Below are 19,014 nucleotides of genomic sequence, written 5' to 3'. Positions count from 1 at the left end.
GGTCATAACTGTTGTTTTGTAGGATTTTGGCTTCTAGCTGGAGGTAAACAGCTTTTTCAATTAGTTTGCCCAGAAATTGACCAGTGGCCCAATCAATGTGTGGGGAGTGCAGGTGTAGCCATGGCATGCCGAGTATAATTGTGGAGGCGGCCATATGTAACACAAAAAACTGTAACGTCTCCCAATGTAATACCCCTATGGTAACTCCTACCTCTGGTGTCAGAGTCAGGGAATGATTCCTCTGCAGAGGAGAATCATCCACTGCCGTAACCTGCACGGGTGGATCCACCGGCGCGAGCGGAACCCCCAATTTCTTAGCGAACTCAAAATCCATGAAATTTGCCGCGGAGCCTGAATCAATAAAGGCTTCCGTGACCTCGGTTTTATCTTCCCATGAAACTGTACAGGGAAGAAGCAATCGTCTTTCTTTTAGGGGCGTGAGTTGGGCGCCTAGGGTGTCACCCCTTACAACTCCTAGGCGGTAGCGTTTCCCGGCTTATTCTTATCCGGCTTAATGGGACAGTCTCGTACCCTATGTCCTCCTTCACCACAGTATAAACATAACTGTTCAGTCATTCTCCGTCTTCTCTCCACTTGGGTCAGCTTAGACCGACCGATCTGCATCGGCTCAGGTGGAGGCACGACTGGAGATGATGAGACCGAAGGAGATGGAGTTACCGGGGGTGCTGCAGGATGTGCTGCGTAAGATGTTACCCTGACACGATGACCGCCCCTAGTCTGTCTTTGATGCCGTAGCCTACGGTCGATTCGAATGGCCGATGAGATGGCCTCATCGACTGTTTTGGGCTTGGGTTGGCTTAAAATTAGGTCGGAGACCTCATCCGACAGCCCAGACAGGAAATAATCTAACAAGGCATAGGTATCAAACCTGGCCGTAACTGACCACCTACGAAATTCTGCCGCGTAATCTTCGACTGAGCCTTTGCCTTGCCGCAAAAGCTTGAGCTTCCGCTCAGAGGTCGCAGCAAGGTCTGGGTCGTCGTATATTACTGCCATGGCTTTAAAGAATTCCTCTACTGAGGTCAGAGCTGTATCTGTGGGGGGCAGGTTGTATGCCCAGGACTGGGAGTCACCAGTTAACAAAGTTTTAATAAAAATGACCCGTTGGGTCTCAGTTCCCGAGGATCGGGGTCTCAACTCGAAATATGATAACACTCTACTCTTAAAATTTCGAAAGTCAGATTTGTGGCCGGAAAATTTATCAGGTACGGGCATGCGTATGTCATCACTAGGAGGGGATCGCACCGAATCAACTGACGTCTGGAGGGTTCGCACAGAGCCTGATAGGGCATCAATTAATGCTTTGTGCTGGCCCAGTGCTTGATGAATGTTATCCACCGAAGTGGCAGGCACATTCAGAGGGTCAGCGCGTGCGTCCATCTGTCTTTTTGGTCTGGCGTTCTGTAACGATCGGTGAAGCACAGAGAGGGTCTGATTACCGGTGATCTGCAGTATCACGGGGAATACAGATGTATACCAGATTATAAGTGATCTGCAGTATCACCGATAATCCGATATATACCAGCTAACCTCTGTTCACCTGAGTAGAGTGTAGTGTTTGGGTGTAACAGTAACACTTAGAGGACTAGGCCTCAGTGCAGTAAGGAGTGCTGCATGGATTCCTTCCGAAGACCTGAACCCTCCAAGGCGGGAGGAGTCAGGCTGACAGTAGGAAGGATTGTCTGAAAGTGACACTCTGGAGGAAGTGTCACTAACAGGACGGGGAACCGCCTCCAACAGTAAGGTCGGTTCTCGAGGTCGGACAAGCCAGGTCGTTAACACACGGACAGATAAGGTACAAATACGGTAGACGGAGGCGGAGTCTAAGGTACAGGCATGGTTCGGCAACAGGGTATCAGAAATATTGAGGTACAAGATCAGGAGGCAGAAGCAGAGTCTAAGGATGAGCCGGGGTTCGGCAACAGAGTATCAGAAATATCAAGGTACGAGATCAGAGTTCAGGAGGATAGTCAGGCAGGCAAAAAGTCATAACAGATAATCACAATCAAACTAGTACTTTAGCTATCAACAGAATCTAGCTAAGTGTAGGATTACAGCTCCAGCTGGTCCCGGCACACTTAAGGATCTGACTACAGGTCTGAGGGCTCCCACGTAAGTGTTCGCAACGCCAGACAACCAGCAACTGAACAGCTGGCAGTATATATACACAGATCTCCCTCCAGCACCTCCCTAAGTGCTGGACCAATGAGGAGTGGAGCCAGAGTCAGCTGACCAGCCTGGTCAGCTGACTCATTTCTGTCCGTCATATTTACCCTGCCTGAGTGTGCGCGCGCGCGTCACTCTAAACCTAGAGGGACTATGTGTCCCAGCCACACCAGCACCGCTCTGCGGTGCCTCAGAGATGGGGCTATGCGCGCTAACCGCCGCGTCCAACGCGGCGGTTTTTTCCACGCTCCGTCATGCCCTGCACGGGGACAGCCGCCTCAGACTGAGTGGAGGCGGCTGCCTCCCCGTGCTCTGCCCCGCCGTGCGTGGAAAGAGCCGTCTGCCGCTGACTCATGGCGGCGGCTCTTCTGCGCTTCTTCACACCAATTCACCTTGTTTTCCCTCCTGAAGGTGTGCAGTTTGGTCCGGTTTTGCCTGGTACTTTGGTGCAGTTCGTGGGGAGTTCAGGACCTGGAGATTTTTCCATCTTGCCTCTGCCTGGGTCCATTGTCTGTGCAGGTACAGGCTTCTACCCAGGAGGACGGAGCTCCACTGAGGTCGGAAGACACCGTGCCAATCAGGACATCTTTGTACCTTTGGACTCACTGCATGCCGGCTCCATTCATCCATCCATCCATCCATCGGCTGCTGCTCCACCGCAGCAGGGACATTTTTGGTCCAGCCCCTCCATGATGCCAGCCACTAGTTTGGAAGAAAGGGCTGCCACGGCTGCTTGCTTCTATGACAGATTATCTTGACTAGCTCTGCCGAATGCTGGCCAAGAGTCGGGACCCACCACAGAAAAGAACACTACTGCACCTTTTGAACTAGAACACCTTGGCCAGCACTGCCAGATGCCAGATGTCAGCAATCCTCATGATCCTCAGCAGCATCAGCCATCACTGCCCGTTGCTTTAATGAACAACTGGGCCATCACTGCTGAACCTTCACCTTAGATGTCTCCTTAGGGATAACAGATAACAAGTGTGACTGGTGGCACCATAGTATGGCAGCGTCGGCTTTTGGTTTTCGGGCATTTCTCTCCCTTAGTCTCACCATCCAACCCCCCATCCTTCCAGAACCTGTATGAGTCAAAACCAATTCCAGGTACAACTCCTTTGTACTTGGCAAAATAAAATATTCTGATATAAGTGTGAAATTAAAGTGGTCTGAAATTCTGACATAACATCCAATACAAATGTGTTTTACTACTATTTATTACTCATAAAGTTATCATATTTGCTTTTGTGCACAAGTAATATTGTCTGTCTACAAATTACAAGTTTGCAAAGTGTAGTTTATCTTGCCCTGAAAGCTGCCATTGCATTTTATTCCAGTTGCTTTTTTATTAGATATTAAAATCTTCTAGTAAGCTGTACTGAACTGTGTGTATGCTTGAAGCACAGAGAGCTTCCCAGAGAGTGTTTTCAGTTATTTACACACAAATGTAACAACATTGGAATTTAAACAAAGATACTGTTATCTCCAATCTGGATGCGGATTTCAAGCTGAATAGCCTTTCCATGGTAGGATAAGGTGCTGTTTAAAGGTATACACGTATAACTTTTTCCAACAACTTGTCGGACTTGTCATTTGAACGACAAGTTGGACGTGCGTACACGCTGTTGAGCGACTGTTGATTAAACGGCATGCAAATTAGGTAAATTAGCATATCAGCTGCTTTGTTGGTCAGTGTGTACATGATGTCTGAACGACTTGTTGTTTGCACTCCAAGTCATACAAACGACAAGTCGGACGATAAGTTGTTCGAAAAGTTGGATGTATATGTTTCAATGATGTTCTGCTAAACATTTTTTCTGGGATAGCAGCTTTAACCACTTAAGGATCACAGGCTTCCCACCCCAGTGACTATTTTTTACAATTCAGTGCTCTGCAGCTTTACTAGTTTGCTGCAGAGCCATACAAGTCAGCACACAAATAGCCCCCCTTTTCTGCCTGCCAACAGAGCTTTCTGTTGGTGGGCTCTAATCGCTGCTGCCAAATTGTTTTTATTATTATTATTAATAATTTATTTGTTTTTTTTTAAATAAAAATACATTTTGTTTTTTTTTTTATTTAAATTTTAAATCCACCCTCCCTCCCCCCTGACAGCCAAGCAGGGCGATCATCTCTCATAGGCATCAGCGTATGAGAGGGGATCACATTCGGGGCCTCTCCAGGGGACAGCCCTGTCACTCGGGGTGATGACTTCTTCGCAGTGGGAGGGACGAGTACTTAATAAGTTGCATGCAAGCTATTACGGAAACCAACATCCTCCAATGGTAGAAAGGTGCATTTTATTTGAATGCTGGGTGTGTATTTTATCCCACTAGGGGGCTTGCGCTCTCAAACAGGTAGTCATAAGGATGCAATCTGTTTTTAAAGGGAAGGTTCACGCAGGAGCTGTAAAAAATAGAAATCCAAATCCACTTACCTGGGGCTTCCTCCAGCCCGTGGCAGGCAGGAGGTGCCCTCGGCGCCGCTCCGCAGGCTCCCGGTGGTCTCCGGTGGCGATCCCGACCTGGCCAGGCCGGCTGCCAGGTCGGGCTGCTTCTGCGCACCAAGTTGCGTGTCACTTGTGCACGCTGACGTCATCGGACGTCCACCGGGCTGTACTGCGCAGGCGCAGAAGTTCTGCGCCTGCGCAGTACAGCCCGGAGGACGTCCGATGACATCAGCGCGCACAAGTGACACGCAACTTGGAGCGCAGAAGCAGCCCGACCTGGCAGCCGGCCTGGCCAGGTCGGGATCGCCACCGGAGACCACCGGGAGCCTGTGGAGCGGCGCCGAGGGCACCTCCTGCCTGCTACGGGCTGGAGGAAGCCCCAGGTAAGTGGATTTGGATTTCTATTTTTTACAGCTCCTGCGTGAACCTTCCCTTTAAGTAGCGCTGTTCCTTTCCTCGCCATAAACAAAAGAGATGGCCTTTTCTTTTTTTTTCAGTCTGCTAGCGGCGATCGCTGCTGGCAGACTGTTGACGGAGGGGATGCGCATGCATCGTCGTGAGCGATCCCCTGCAAAACACTCCCCCAGGACTTGATGCCAATCGGCGTTAGGCGGTCCTGGGGGAGCCACCTTTCTGACGCTTATCAGCGTTAGGCGGTCGGGAAGGGGTTAAAGCTGTAAGGAATCTTTTAGAGCAAAGCAGAAATGCTGACTTTCAGACCACTTTAAACATATATTGTCCCGAAACTGAACTGAGTGAAAGTTCACAAGAAGTACAATAGTATACAGGAAGTGCAGCACACCTGGAGTATAAGATTTTTACCCATTATATGTGTCGTGTAAAATAAAGTTTAAAGTAAAATAAAAAACATTTGTATGAATGACTATTTAACAATCACCCTTGAGGACTGTATTGATTATATTGAATCCCTATGACTTTGGAGACCTAGTTTCTGGTTATATTATCTAGTAGTTCATCTTACTCAGTAAGCAGCTTGAGATACAGTACTGCATATTCCTTGGGTAATATTTGAACAATTAAGTATTGATCTTCCACACTTAAATGGTCTCCAGATAAAATATCTGATCAATTTTTTGGTGTCAATAAAGAAGTAGAATCTTCATTGACCATGTAGCTAGAATATAACAATAAATATTTACAAAGCAAAACATTTATTAGTACAATTCTCTTACCCAGGTATTTGGGACAAAAGACCTTCATTGGTGAGTATCACAGAGGCAGATTACCACCCATTCTTTCAGGATGGAAGATACAGTATGTTCAGTAGGAATGCCCCTTGATTGGAATATTTCAAATAAATGCAGAAAGGGCCAACTAAAACAATAACCTCCTGGGAATGTAGTATGAACCTGTATGCAAGAATATCCCTTGAGGCCAATACTTATTCCCTTATTGTACTTAAAGTGTTCCTGTAGTGACATGTGACATGATGAGATAAAAATAGGTACATATAGTGCTAGCCCTACTGCAAAATTGTCTGAAGTCCCTCTTTGTTTGCTAGTAAAGAGAGAATAAAAAAAAATAGTTATCTATGTAATAGAGCTGGTCTGAACTTGTCCAGCTCAGCTGGTCTCCTAAAAAGTAAATAGAAGCCAAAAGCCTGGTATCTGTCAGGGAGAAGACAGGTAATAAGGTTTTACAACTGGAAAGTTCAAAGGCAGTTATTATTTCTGCTTTTTTTAAGCGTCAGGGCCCATTCACACTAGGGGCTTGATTCACTAAAGGGTGCTAAGTGTTAGCACGCCAGTGAAAAGCCCCTTAGCACATGCAAAGGCACTTTGCATGCGCTAATACGCGCGCAAAACGTCGCGCCATCCACGGGCTAAATAGCCTGATAAGCTATTTAACACACGAACGGTGAAACGTTTTGTGCGCACCACGCAGCGCTAAACTTTGCACGCAATCAGTAACAGCTTTAGAGATGCAAACTACTTAGCACCCTAGTTTGCACGTCCAAAGCTATTAGGCGTGTTAACTAGGTTTGCCCCCTTTAGTGAATCGAGACCAAGAAGCGCTTTTCTGAGCATATTGCTATTGATTAGCGTTTTTTTAAATCGCTCTTATTCACTTTCATTAAAATCGCTGCAAAAATCGCAGAGAAATTACAGCGATTTTCTTGTACACGTTTGCAAAATCGCAGCGATTGTTTTCACGATTTTACAACGATTTTAATGAAAGTGAATGGGAGCGATTTTGAAAACCGTGAATCAATCACAAAACGCTCAGAAAAGCCTTCTAGTGTAAATGGGCCCATAAGGCAGAATGTGGACAGTAGCTGTGACAGTCTGATGCAATCTTAAAAATGAAACCTATAAATTAAGAATACAAATATGAGACTCATTTGAAAATATGTTATTAATGATATATTTAGCATTGGTAATCCTCATACAATTTATTATCTCATAAGTTTATTGTCACTTAAGGTTCACTTTAAATATGCATTCTATCAATACTGATGAAAAGGTTTTACATAAGGAAGAATAGGAAGAGCCACTATCCCAGGAGTTCAGCTACAAGACCAATTGTTTACAAGGTACTAACCAGATGGTACTTGGTACCTACAGGTTTACATAAATCAGCTCATCCTATTCCTGCAATTGCTTTCGCACTGTGGCCAGGTGGACTTATACTGATGTATGTGGTGTGATTGTCATGTTGCAGCTATTTTCTAGAAATAAGTAGCAAATGTGTTAAATACCATCTTAAAAACAAATACTATGATGAATATGCAGAATGCTCTGCAGAAAAGAGTGCCCTGGAGCAGATACTCGAAAAAAAAGAGGAAGATGAAGAGCCCAGAGTAGGTAAGTAGGGATGAGCTATAAATGTTACATGCCATGTGAAATGCTTCAGAACAAAAACAGAACCTTTATACAAGGGCTGCAGCAGGGGTGTTAACTCATCCTTTGTCTCCACCTCTGGCAGCTTTGTTCCACACTGCATTCCATCTCTCTGATACTTCCTCCTACAGGCTGTGAAGGAGGAAGTATCAGAGAGATAGAATGTATGGATCACAGTGGCCAGAAGGGAGCGTTAACTCCCCCTTCCGCAGCCCGCATATGTAAAGGCACTGTTTCTGTTCAGAAGCACATTCAGAATGGCTTGTCGCATTGGGAAGTTTATCCCTAGTATGAAGAATAAGATAGCTATAACCTCCACCTATCTGCTCTGGAACATCCAAAGGAGCAGCCCTCAAAGTTGGAGAAATATTCAGACACTCCCAGTGTTCTGATCTGAAAGAGTTTTGGAAACAGACACATAGGCCATGTATCAATAGTTCTGAGGTTTCCAAAAAGGTAGTTGGACATTTCAAATTTCAGCAGATTTGAGCTACTAAACTTGTACCAGTGGTGATTGGGGAGGGCAGGCAGATGGGCATAAGACAAGATTCTGCCATTAAACTCCCACGTTTTTGACTATTCATTCTGCTTTTTGGCAAAACTCCTCTTTTGTCAGGAAAGAAAGAGTAATTAGAATTTTGTCAGGACTGGAAATGTATAGATGGCTGCAAATTAAAAAGGACAGATTACATGATTTAGGAAAATTAAATGACAAAAAGAGTTTGTGCTGAACCATATGTTAATGGCAGTTTTTTTTTACTGACAGGGTAATTTCACTTTTATGTGCTGGAGTTCAGCAGACCTTCCTAAGCAGTCCAAATGGGGGACCTTTGTTTCCACCAGAGCTGGCCAGCTGCGCTGAACACCGAATGGCTGAAACACTCAATCAAACATTAAAGGGATGATATTTGTATATTGTCTATCAGTAAGAAGCTGGCAGTAAAATGTATATTATTGGCTTACAACGCCAGCTTTGTAAAAGGTAGTTGAGCCACAACTTCTGAGAATACCCAGGGCCGGATTTATACTTTTTACCGCCCAAGGCCAACTATATCGTCTGTATGGTTGTTAGCTCTGTGTGCCCCAACGAGAATTCTCCTTACTTTCCATCATTGGTGTCACAGACAATAGCTATTTTAGTAATATGCGTATAGATTATATGTTATGTTTTGAACTTTTTTGGTATGCTTGCCATCTCATTAATGATGGACCCAATGTGTCACCATGAGAGTTAGGCTGATGTGTACCTGCAGGATAGAGCTTACATATCTTGCAGGGACAGCACAAGTACAGGACAGAGAGTTCAAATGTTAAAGCTGTCCTTGTAGATAGGGATGGCTGCATAGAACAGCTTTACTGCCACTCACTGAGCCGCCCCTAAACTTCTGGTGCCCTAGGCCATGGCCTATGTGGCCTTGCCAGAAATCCGGCCCTGAGAATACCTATGAATGAATCAATGTTTAAAGGGAACTTAAACTGAGACAATCATGGTGGCAGCCATCTTTATTTCATTTTTTAATGTGAGTTAGCTAACGCATACATGCAAAAACGGTGCCAGGGAAATTTGGGTGCAGGGTGAAGCCGGAAAATTTCTCTCCCTGCTCCTGCAGAAGTTCCCACGGCGTTAATTACTATTCCCCCTCCAAGCTGCCATGGACACTCGTGAAATACGTAATGACTTCCAGCAAGGCCGGATTTACAACTCAGTAGCCTGTAAGAAGAGGCGTTCCGGTGTCCTAAGCTTTGCCCCTCAACACAGGCCACACCCCCAACCCTGGCCTGCACGCAGGCCATCAAATTGCTGGGGGTGGAACCACAGGCTGGCAACTGAACTGTGTGCGGCTGGGAGACGCCATCATGGGCGGGCCATGGTCGTGACAGTGGTCGCGCTCCCAGCTTTTGAATTGCAAAATAAGAAAATTCCGAGACTCGCCTTTCTGAGACCCGCCGGTAATTATTCGAAGGACATTTAGGCCCGGTTCACACTTGCGGTTGTCTGCCAAACGGACCGGATGACCTGACCGGATCCGGACCGGATCCGGATCGGAACCGTACGGTTCTGATCCGGATCCGATCCGGATCCGGTCAGGTTGCATCAGGTGTTCATCAGGATGCGATCCGGATCTGTTTGGCAAAAGTTAAGTACAAACCAAATAAAATGTTGGGGTCTGGGAGGTCAGCAGAAGGGGGACCTGTGGAATCAGGCCCTCTGCTGTTTAGCACTCACCTCCACCTCCGACATGCTGCCAACATCTCCAGCTCGTGTAAAGTCACTGCTGCTCCACTCCAAAATGCTTGCCCATGTGTCCCCATCCAAAATCGCCGCAACAATCCGCATATGAAGTGGGGTAGAACATCCGGATTTTTAGCCAGTGTGTTGTGCGCTCTCCGGTTCTCATTGCTTTGTATTGGCCGGATGGTGCAGTCCGGCTCCGCCCCGGATACGGCTGCCGGAGGAGCCGGACCCAAAAATAGCGCATGTTGGAACGGACGCCGGAGTCCGGATCCGGCCCGGATCCGGTCCGGCTCCGGTCCGGCAGAACGGACGCATGTGAACGGACGCATAGGCTTTCATTGCCATGCCGTGCGTCCGTTCCGTCCGTTCTGCAAGCGGTCCGGCTCCGGCACGGCGATTCCGGACGGCCACCGCTAATGTGAACCGGGCCTTAGTCAATCAGGGAATTGTTTTTATAATCTCTTGTAATGGAAAGGAAGTATAGATTGGTTGGCTAATGACGTGAAATTATTAATGTATTATGACATTTTATTTCCGATCACATTTACCTGATCTCTCCATTGATTCTTTGCGGAATACTGCAGTTTCAGAAGCCTGGTACATACATCCAATTTTGATTAGCCAAGGATTGCCAAGGAAGTCAGTGATCGGTCAATCAAAATTGCATGTGTGTGTTTGCACCCTTAGTCACACACCTCAAACAAGCATGCAGTCAGTGTAGCCATAACACTTAAAACACATACTCATTCTGTGTCAGTGAATTAAAATTATTAGAAGTGGAGCAGCAGAGCAAATAGAATTTCCTGAAGGACATCAGCTATGGCTCCATCCAAAATCCGCTCAGTTCAGGTGCCCTTTAAATTTGAGCTAAGTCAACATGTCATCACTTTTGCATTGTCAGACATACTTGTGGAAGCCTACTCTCTGAGCATGTAGATAAAGCATGACAGTTGTGTCCTAGCTCTCAACTTCACCACTGTGAATGGGACAATGAATCGGCAGTGGATGGAGCACTGGGTGTCGGTACACACTATACAATTTTCTGGCAGATTTACCTGTCAGACCGATTTTTTCCAAAATGTCTGATCTGAATTTTGATCAATTTTCCAATCAATTTCTGTTCACTTCTACGGAAATCGATTGGAAAATCGATTGAAATTCAGATCGGATATGTTGGAAAGAATCGATCTGGCAGGTAAATCTGCCAGAAAATTGTATGTTGTGTACCTAGCATTAAAGTAGAAGATTAATCAGTGGAAAGGCTGGTAGACTGGGAGCAAGGCTCTAAAGGCCAAACCAAAGTTAAAGCCGAATATTAATTAAGGCATCATTAATGAGAGATGGGTCCTTTCACACTGCATCAGTTGTGTTGATTCAACATGTCAACTCACTGCCCAAACAATTCTATGGGGCTTATCATAGTTCTGCACTGTTTACAGATTGCGTTGTTCAACTTGCTGTATGCAGGCTTTGAATTCATGTGAATGTCCAGTCTACATTGCAGTTCACACACCTTATAACAAGTGCAATATGAAAAAGCACACAGTGTGAATCCAGCCATAGGCTATGTTCACAGTGACACATTGCATTGAGTTGGAATGGATATTGTTTTTCGCACAGTAACACTGTGCAATTCAAAGTCTATGGGCAGTTAAAGTTGCATCAGTTGCACTGCAATGCGAGCGATTCCATTGTTGCTAGAATTGCATGGGTTGATGCACAGAATGCATGGCTATGGCAAACGTAATACATGTGTCTTTCTTCGTGTTGACATGCACTATGTTAGTTAGTAAAGGGGCACAATGAAGTAGATGCACATGTGCATATGTGGAGCATATGTGCGACCATAAAGTCTAATTTTTATTTAGCTCTCAAATTGTCTCTGCATATGTTACATCACATGGCAATTTTATTTATTTCTTTATCTTTACTTTTGCCCGTTTTGCATTGCATTATGTTCACGTTACAATGCAATGTCCCATTGTGAAACTAGCCTTACGGCTGGCTCACACTGCAAGCACTTTTCTAAGTGCCAGTGATTTGAAACTGGCTTGCTAATTTAGGGCCTATTTCCACTAGCACACGTTTGAATTGCGTATGGAAATCCGCATCCTTTTTTTTTAATGCTGATACGCGTTCCGCATACGTATTTTAATGCAAAAATGTGTTTTGCGATTTGAAATCTGCCCAGCAACAGCACATGTCACATGTGTTTGCTGGGCAATTTGCATCAGCAATGCGATTTTACGTGTTTGTAACACAAATTATATGCTGCAACATTGACTTATATTAGCCACGATTCGCATCCAGATCCCACCTGAATGCGGAAAAATTCAGCATGCCATCCAGATTTTTTTATACAAAGCATCACGTCCAAAAATTCGCATTGACTGGAAATAGCTGTATTCACTAACATGTGTTGCATTCTGGATGGAAATTCAAATGCGAAATCCGCTTGTAGTGGAAATAGGCCCTTAATGCTATGTGCGATTTAAAAAAAATTGCACTGCTCAAGTGAGAACACACACATAGCATTACATTAGCAAGCATTCGTTTTTGTGAGCCATTTTACCACTTCAAAGTGAAGCGATTTCCAGAACGATTTTAGGGAAAGCAATTTTGAGCCTGCTTCTTCCTAAATAAATTGCTCCAAAAATACTGCATGTGGGGCACTTGACATTTTGGCAAATCGTTCCTGTGGGATCATGGCCATTCACTTTCAGCAGCGTATCACGTTTCTCTGTGTTTTTGGTTGATATTCTGTTTGTGTGGATCAAAAAATTATTTCCCCTCTAAGGCCCATATGCAATTAATTTTTACTCCTATATGATACTTCACAAGTAGTCAGTAAAATTCCCTTCAAGCCACCAGCAAGCAAGAAAATACTCAAAATAATTTTGATAGTATGTTTCAACTTACTTTTTGGTACTTTTTCAATTGAAAAGTGCTGAAAATTCTTTTAAAGAGAAGATGAAAAAGTATCTCCCAGGAAAATAAGTTGGGCCCATATGCAATGCACTTTTTTTCTGAGATTTCTCCAAGGTGATATTTTCACACCTTATCAATAAAATGACTTTTAAGCAACCAGCAAGCTTAAAGCCACCAGTATACTCAAATAACTTTTATAACTTTTTCACCTACTTTTGGATACTTTTTCAATTGTAAAATACTGAAACGTTATTTCAAAGAGAAGATAAAAATATATCTGCTACTGTGTTTCCCCTAAAGACAGTAAGACATCCCCTGAGAATAAGACCTAGCAGGAATTTCAAGAATGCTTGAAATATAAGCCCTCCCCGAATGTAAGCCCTAGCAGCAGCCCACATGACACTAGCAAGTCACGCTGAATACAAAGCCTGGATACAGGAGAGCAGGAGTATAATGTGAGTTCTACACAGTCCTATATATGTTTCAGGCAATTTGTGTTTTTGTTGGAGCCAGCCATCCTGATCTGTTGTGATAAGCATCAGAAGCACTTCACCTCTTCACCTCATCCCAGGACACACACACAGCTTATCCTATCGTAGCACTGTGGAGCCTGACAGAGTTCTCTGCCTGCAAGAAATAGACTCTTACTCACATGATCAGCAGAATCAATTTCTTGTAAGTGAGAGCCAATATCTGCAAACCAAAAACTCTGTGCGTGCTGCTTGTGTTTCAGCATGGCATACAGTATGTACATTTTGTATAGGAAAACTACCAGTGTTTGCCCAAAAATAAGACATCCTCTGAAAATAAGCCCTAGCACATCTTTTAGAGCAAAAATTATTATAAGACAGAGTCTTATTTTCGGGGAAACACGGGGTAGGAGAAAACTCAGGAGATTTGCATATGGGCCCATATGTGCCTTTATGTGTTCTACAGTGGAATGCAGGCCAGTGCAATTGCTTTAAAAGGAAGGTCCAGGTAGGTAAACAAAATACACTTACCTGGGGCTTCCTCCAGCCCCTGGCAGCCATCCTGTGCCCTCACTGCAGCTCTGGTGGCTCCCGGTGTCCTCCACTGCAGATGCCAACCTCGCCAGGTCGGCTTCCTAGTCAGCTTCTTGTGCGTTCCACCGCATGGGTCACGTGGTCTGGCCAACGTCATCAGGATTGTACTGCGCAGGCGCGGAACTACTGCGCGCGCACAGTACAGACCTGATGACATCGGCAAGAACACGTGACCCACGCGGTGGAACGCACAAGAAGCCGACCTGGCGAGGTCGGCTTCTGCAGCGGAGGACACCGGGAGCCACCGGAGCTGTGGGGAGGACACAGGACGGCTGCCGGGGGCTGGAGGAAGCCCAAGGTAAGTGAATTTTGTTTTTTTTATTCTGCCTGGATGTTTCCGTTAAAGTTGTGAACTACAAAAATGAAGTGGATAATGATGATGGCAAAGGCTGGCAAAGATTGAAGCTGAAAATCAAATCGCTAGGGAAATCAAATCTAACCCAAAGAAGTTTGACAAGTACATCAACTCTAAAAAAAAGAAAGGTTGACTGTATTGGACTCCTAAAAGGTGAGGGTGGGAACTGGTGGTGGTGGATGACCAAGGTAAGGCAGAGTTATTAAATGCTTTCTTTGCTTCTGTCTTCACAAGGGAAACATCACTGTTGCAAATTACAGATGCAGAACAGTCTCATTCTTCCAACTGTAATATTAAATACTTAACGCAGGAAGAAGTGAAGGCAAGACTAAATAAATTAAAAATAGACAAGGCACCTGGCCCGGATGGCATGCATCCTCGGGTCCTAAGGGAATTAAGTTCAGCTATAGATAAACCCCCTTTATCTTATCTTTTGTGACTCTCTTTCAACTGGCAGAGTCCCAGTGGATTGGCGTACAGCCCACGTTTTCCCATTATTTAAGAAGGGCAAAAAATCAGATCCAGGAAATTATACACCTGTAAGCTTAACATCAGTTGTATGCAAACTATTAAAGGAGTTACTAAGAGATACTATACAGTAACATGACTTCATAGTAGAAAATAATCTTATTGTAACGATCGGTGAAGCACAGAGAGGATCTGATTACCGGTGATCTGCAGTATCACTGGGAATACAGATGTATACCAGATTATACGTGATCTGCAGTATCACCGATAATCCGATATACTAGCTAACCTCTGTTCACCTGAGTAGAGTGTAGTGTTTGGTGTAACAGTAACACTTAGAGGACTAGGCCTCAGTGCAGCAAGGAGTACTGCACAGATTCCTTCCGCAGACCTGAGCTCTCCAAGATGGGAGGAGTCAGACTGACAGTAGGAAGGATTGTCTGAAAGTGACACTCAGGAGGAGATGTCACTGACAGAACGGGGAACCGCCTCCAAGGGTAAGGTCGGTTCTCGAGGTCGGACAAGCCAGGTCGTACACACACGGACAGACAAAGTACAAGATCATAAAGCAGACGCGGAGTCTAGGTACAGGCAGAGTTCGGCAACAGGGTATCAGAATATCGAGGTACAAGATCAGGAGGCAGAAACAGAGTCTAAGGACGAGCCGGGGTTCGGCAACAGAGTTTCAGAAATATCGAGGTACAAGGTCAGAGTTCAGGAGGATAGTCAGGCAGGCAAAAAGTCGTTACAGATAATCACAATCAAACTAGTACTTTAGCTATCAACAGAATCTAGCTAAGTGTAGGATTACAGCTCCAGCTGGTCCCGGCACACTTGCGGATCTGACTACGGATCTGGGTGCTCCCACATATGTGATCGCAACGCCAGACAACCAGCAACTGAATAAGCAGCAGAATATATAGTTGCTGGACTCTGCTGCCCCGCCTGAACCATTCAGCCAATCATGAGTCCTGCAGGAATCAGCTGACCTTCCTGATCAGCTGACACTTCCTCTGCAGGTATAAAGGTCCTGAATTCAGGCCCGCGCGAGCATAGCTCTCCATCTGCCTAGGTGCACTAACAGACCCAGCCACACCAAGCACATGCTGCTGCATGCAAACAGCCGCTTTGCTGTCAGGACATGCGGCGGCTTTTCCGCGTTCCACCACACAACCAGACGCGTGCAAACCGCCGCGTAGGACGCGGAGTCAGCCGCCTAGCTCTTGGCACACGCGGCGGCTTTTCCGCGTTTCCTCACACTTATTTCTCAGCATCAACATGGGTTTACTAAAGACAGGTCCTGTTTGACTAACATGCTCAGCTTTTATGAGATAGTGAACGCTAATGTGGATATTGGGAATGCTGTAGATGTGATATACTTGGACTTTGCAAAGGCCTTCAACACTGTTCCACACAAAAGTCTGGTGCAAAAGTTGAGGGTGCAAGGACTGGGGAAGAGTCTGTGTGCATGGATAGGGAACTGGCTAATGGACAGAAAACAAAGAGTTGTGGCCAATGGAGCATACTCAAAATGGGTGACTGTTAGCAGTGGGCTCTCACAGGGGTCTGTACTGGGTCCAGTGCTCTTCAATTTATTTATTAATGACCTAGTAGATGCAGTAGTAAGCAATGTTGCTATTTTTGCAGATTATACAAAATTGTGCAGAATCATCAACTCTCAGGAAGATAGGGACATATTGCAACAGGATCTGGATAGGATTGCTATATGGGCAAATAAATGGCAGATGAAATTCAATGTTGAAAAATGTAAAGTCATGCATTTTGGTTGTACCAATGGTCTAGCACCATACAAAATAAATGGGATACAGTTGGGGACATCAAACTTGGAGAAGGACTTAGGAGTAATCATCGACAACAAGTTAAATAATCGTACTCAATGCCAAGCTGCTGCAGCTAAAGCTAACAAAATTTTGGAATGCATTAAAAGGGAAATAAAAACTTGAGATGCTAGCACAATATTGCCCCTGTTTAACTCTCTAGTAAGGCCACATCTGGAATATGGAATTCAGTTCTGGGCGGGCACCACATTACAGGAAAGATATTTGCAGTTTTAGAGCAGGTGCACAGACGAGCAGCAAAATTGATACGTGGGATGGAAGGTCTCACTTACCAAGAAAGGTTAGATAAACTGGGTTTATTTAGTCTAGAGAAAAGATGCCTTAGAGGGGATCTTATTAACATGTATAAATACATCAGAGGGCAATATAAAAGCTTGGTGGATGAGCTTTTTGTCCCTAGGCCTTCTCAAAGGACTAGAGGACATGATCATTGCATGGAGGAAAAACGGTTTAGCCATTTATTTAGGAAAGGGTTCTTTGCAGTAAGAGTGATTAAGATGTGGAATGCATTGCGACAGGAAGTAGTTATGGCAAATTCTATAGCTGCATTTCAAGGGGGCTTAGATGCTTTCCTTGTGTTGAAAGACATCCATGGCTACAATTACTAGGTAATGCCCAATGATGTTGATCCAGGGATTTTATCTGATTGCCTTCTGGAGTTGGGAAGGATTTTTTTCCCTTTTGGGGCTAATTGGACCATGCCTTGTAAGGGTTTTTCGCCTTCCTCTGGATCAACAAGGCTATGTGAGGGAGCAGGCTGGTGTTGTACTTTGTTCTCTGGTTGAACTCGATGGACGTATGTCTTTTTTCAACCCAAATAACTATGTAATTATGATGATGCACTAGAACAAAGGTATCAAGCAAAATATAGCTTGATGAAGAACACTATAGTGCACTTTTATTCAAGTGTAAAAAAGGCTATTTAACTGACAAATCCATGCATAATGTTATTGTATGTACATTTAATTCCAATTTTTTTGTATGTTTTTGGGTCTGTCTATGTACCCTCTACTCACCACCTTATGTATCCACTAACACTACATATGGAGTTTAATCTCAGATGTATTGAGTTGACCAGTTTATTTATTCTCAGATTAAGATTTTTTTATACATGGGTGCAATATTTTTTCAGTTTTGGTATTTGGATCATCAAGATTATGCAGTGGTGCGCTGAGATTTCTGATAACGCAGCTGATAAACACACAATATGATTCATTTATTTATTTTTAAAATATTGGAGTTTAACACACACGGGATAATGTGATATTGCTTTGTTATTTTTGGTTAATTAAATCCATTTTAGGCTTCTTGAATCTTCCACAGAACCTACATACTTCATGTTTGTCAGCAATTAAGGCCATACAATGTTAAACCCGGCTTGATTTTGTGTAGGGTTTTAACCAAAAATTGTTCTGTATATGACCTGCTAAAGTCCAAAAGCGTTACAACAAGCAAGCTAGCCGTTAATCTGACAAAGGTCAAACAGGGTAGCATATCCGAAGACAAGAAGCCAAGAGTAAGGTCATAAAGGGAAGGGTCAGGTCATACTGTATTCCCCTGAGGATGACAACAAGAGAAATACAGGCCAACATCATGAGATCGAACCACAAACTGCTATTTCAACATTAGATATGCAGTCATATTTAATAATCTATATAATATTATTATAAATAGTTAAAACATTAGTTTGAAATAACTCAACAATTATTTACAATGAAATACATTTTTTCCACCTGTACTCTTCTATTTCCCCTGTATACTTCTTTCTTCTTCTAAATAATTCTAATTAAAGCGTAATCTCATTTTGTATACATTCCCAGGGATTTTCTTCTGCAAATGCTTTTCTGCCAGCTAAATCACCTGGGATGGGAAGTATCACTCCTTACAAAAGAGAATTTGCAGAGGAAAATCATGCAATTTGTTGCAGTGATTTATTTCTGGAGTTTTCTAACCTGGGCTACATGGACCTAAAAACAAGCCTTCCGTAAGGCAGCACACACTGAGCAATATTACAATACTAATAATCTCATGTGTTCCCATAAAATCGGCTTTATACTACGGTAGGGATCAGAGATTAGGGATTATTATTATTATTGATTTATAAAGCACCAACATATTCCGTGGCGCTGTACAAAGTAAGAAATGACTATGGGGTACATAATAATACAGACAATGGTGTACACTAATATACAAGATACATAATTAGTGACAAAATACAAAAACGATACAAAATATAGAATACAGAATTGGTAATGGCAGTGATAAAAATAACATGATGAATAAAATGTATAATGATTTCCAAGACACAAAAGCCGGGAGAAAGCCCTGCCCTTGCGAGCTTACAATCTAAAGGAATGGGGGGGGGACAAGAGGTGGGGTTGTATACAACAAACATAAAGAGGCAGTGTGTTTTAGGATATCTAGTAGGAGTGCAATTTGGTCTTAGGACAAAGGGGAAGTGGCCTAAGATAGAGCACATGATTGTAGGAACAAGTGAGTTTTTAGAGAGCGTTTAAAGGTAACAAAGTTTGGCGAGTGACGGATGTGTTGTGGGAGGGCATTCCAGAGGAGAGGTGAAGCGCGTGCAAAATCTTGTAAACGGGAATGTGA

The sequence above is a fragment of the Hyperolius riggenbachi genome, chromosome 7 (assembly GCF_040937935.1).
Source record: "Hyperolius riggenbachi isolate aHypRig1 chromosome 7, aHypRig1.pri, whole genome shotgun sequence".
Lineage (NCBI taxonomy): Eukaryota > Metazoa > Chordata > Amphibia > Anura > Hyperoliidae > Hyperolius > Hyperolius riggenbachi.
Note: the sequence above shows the minus strand (reverse complement) of the source record.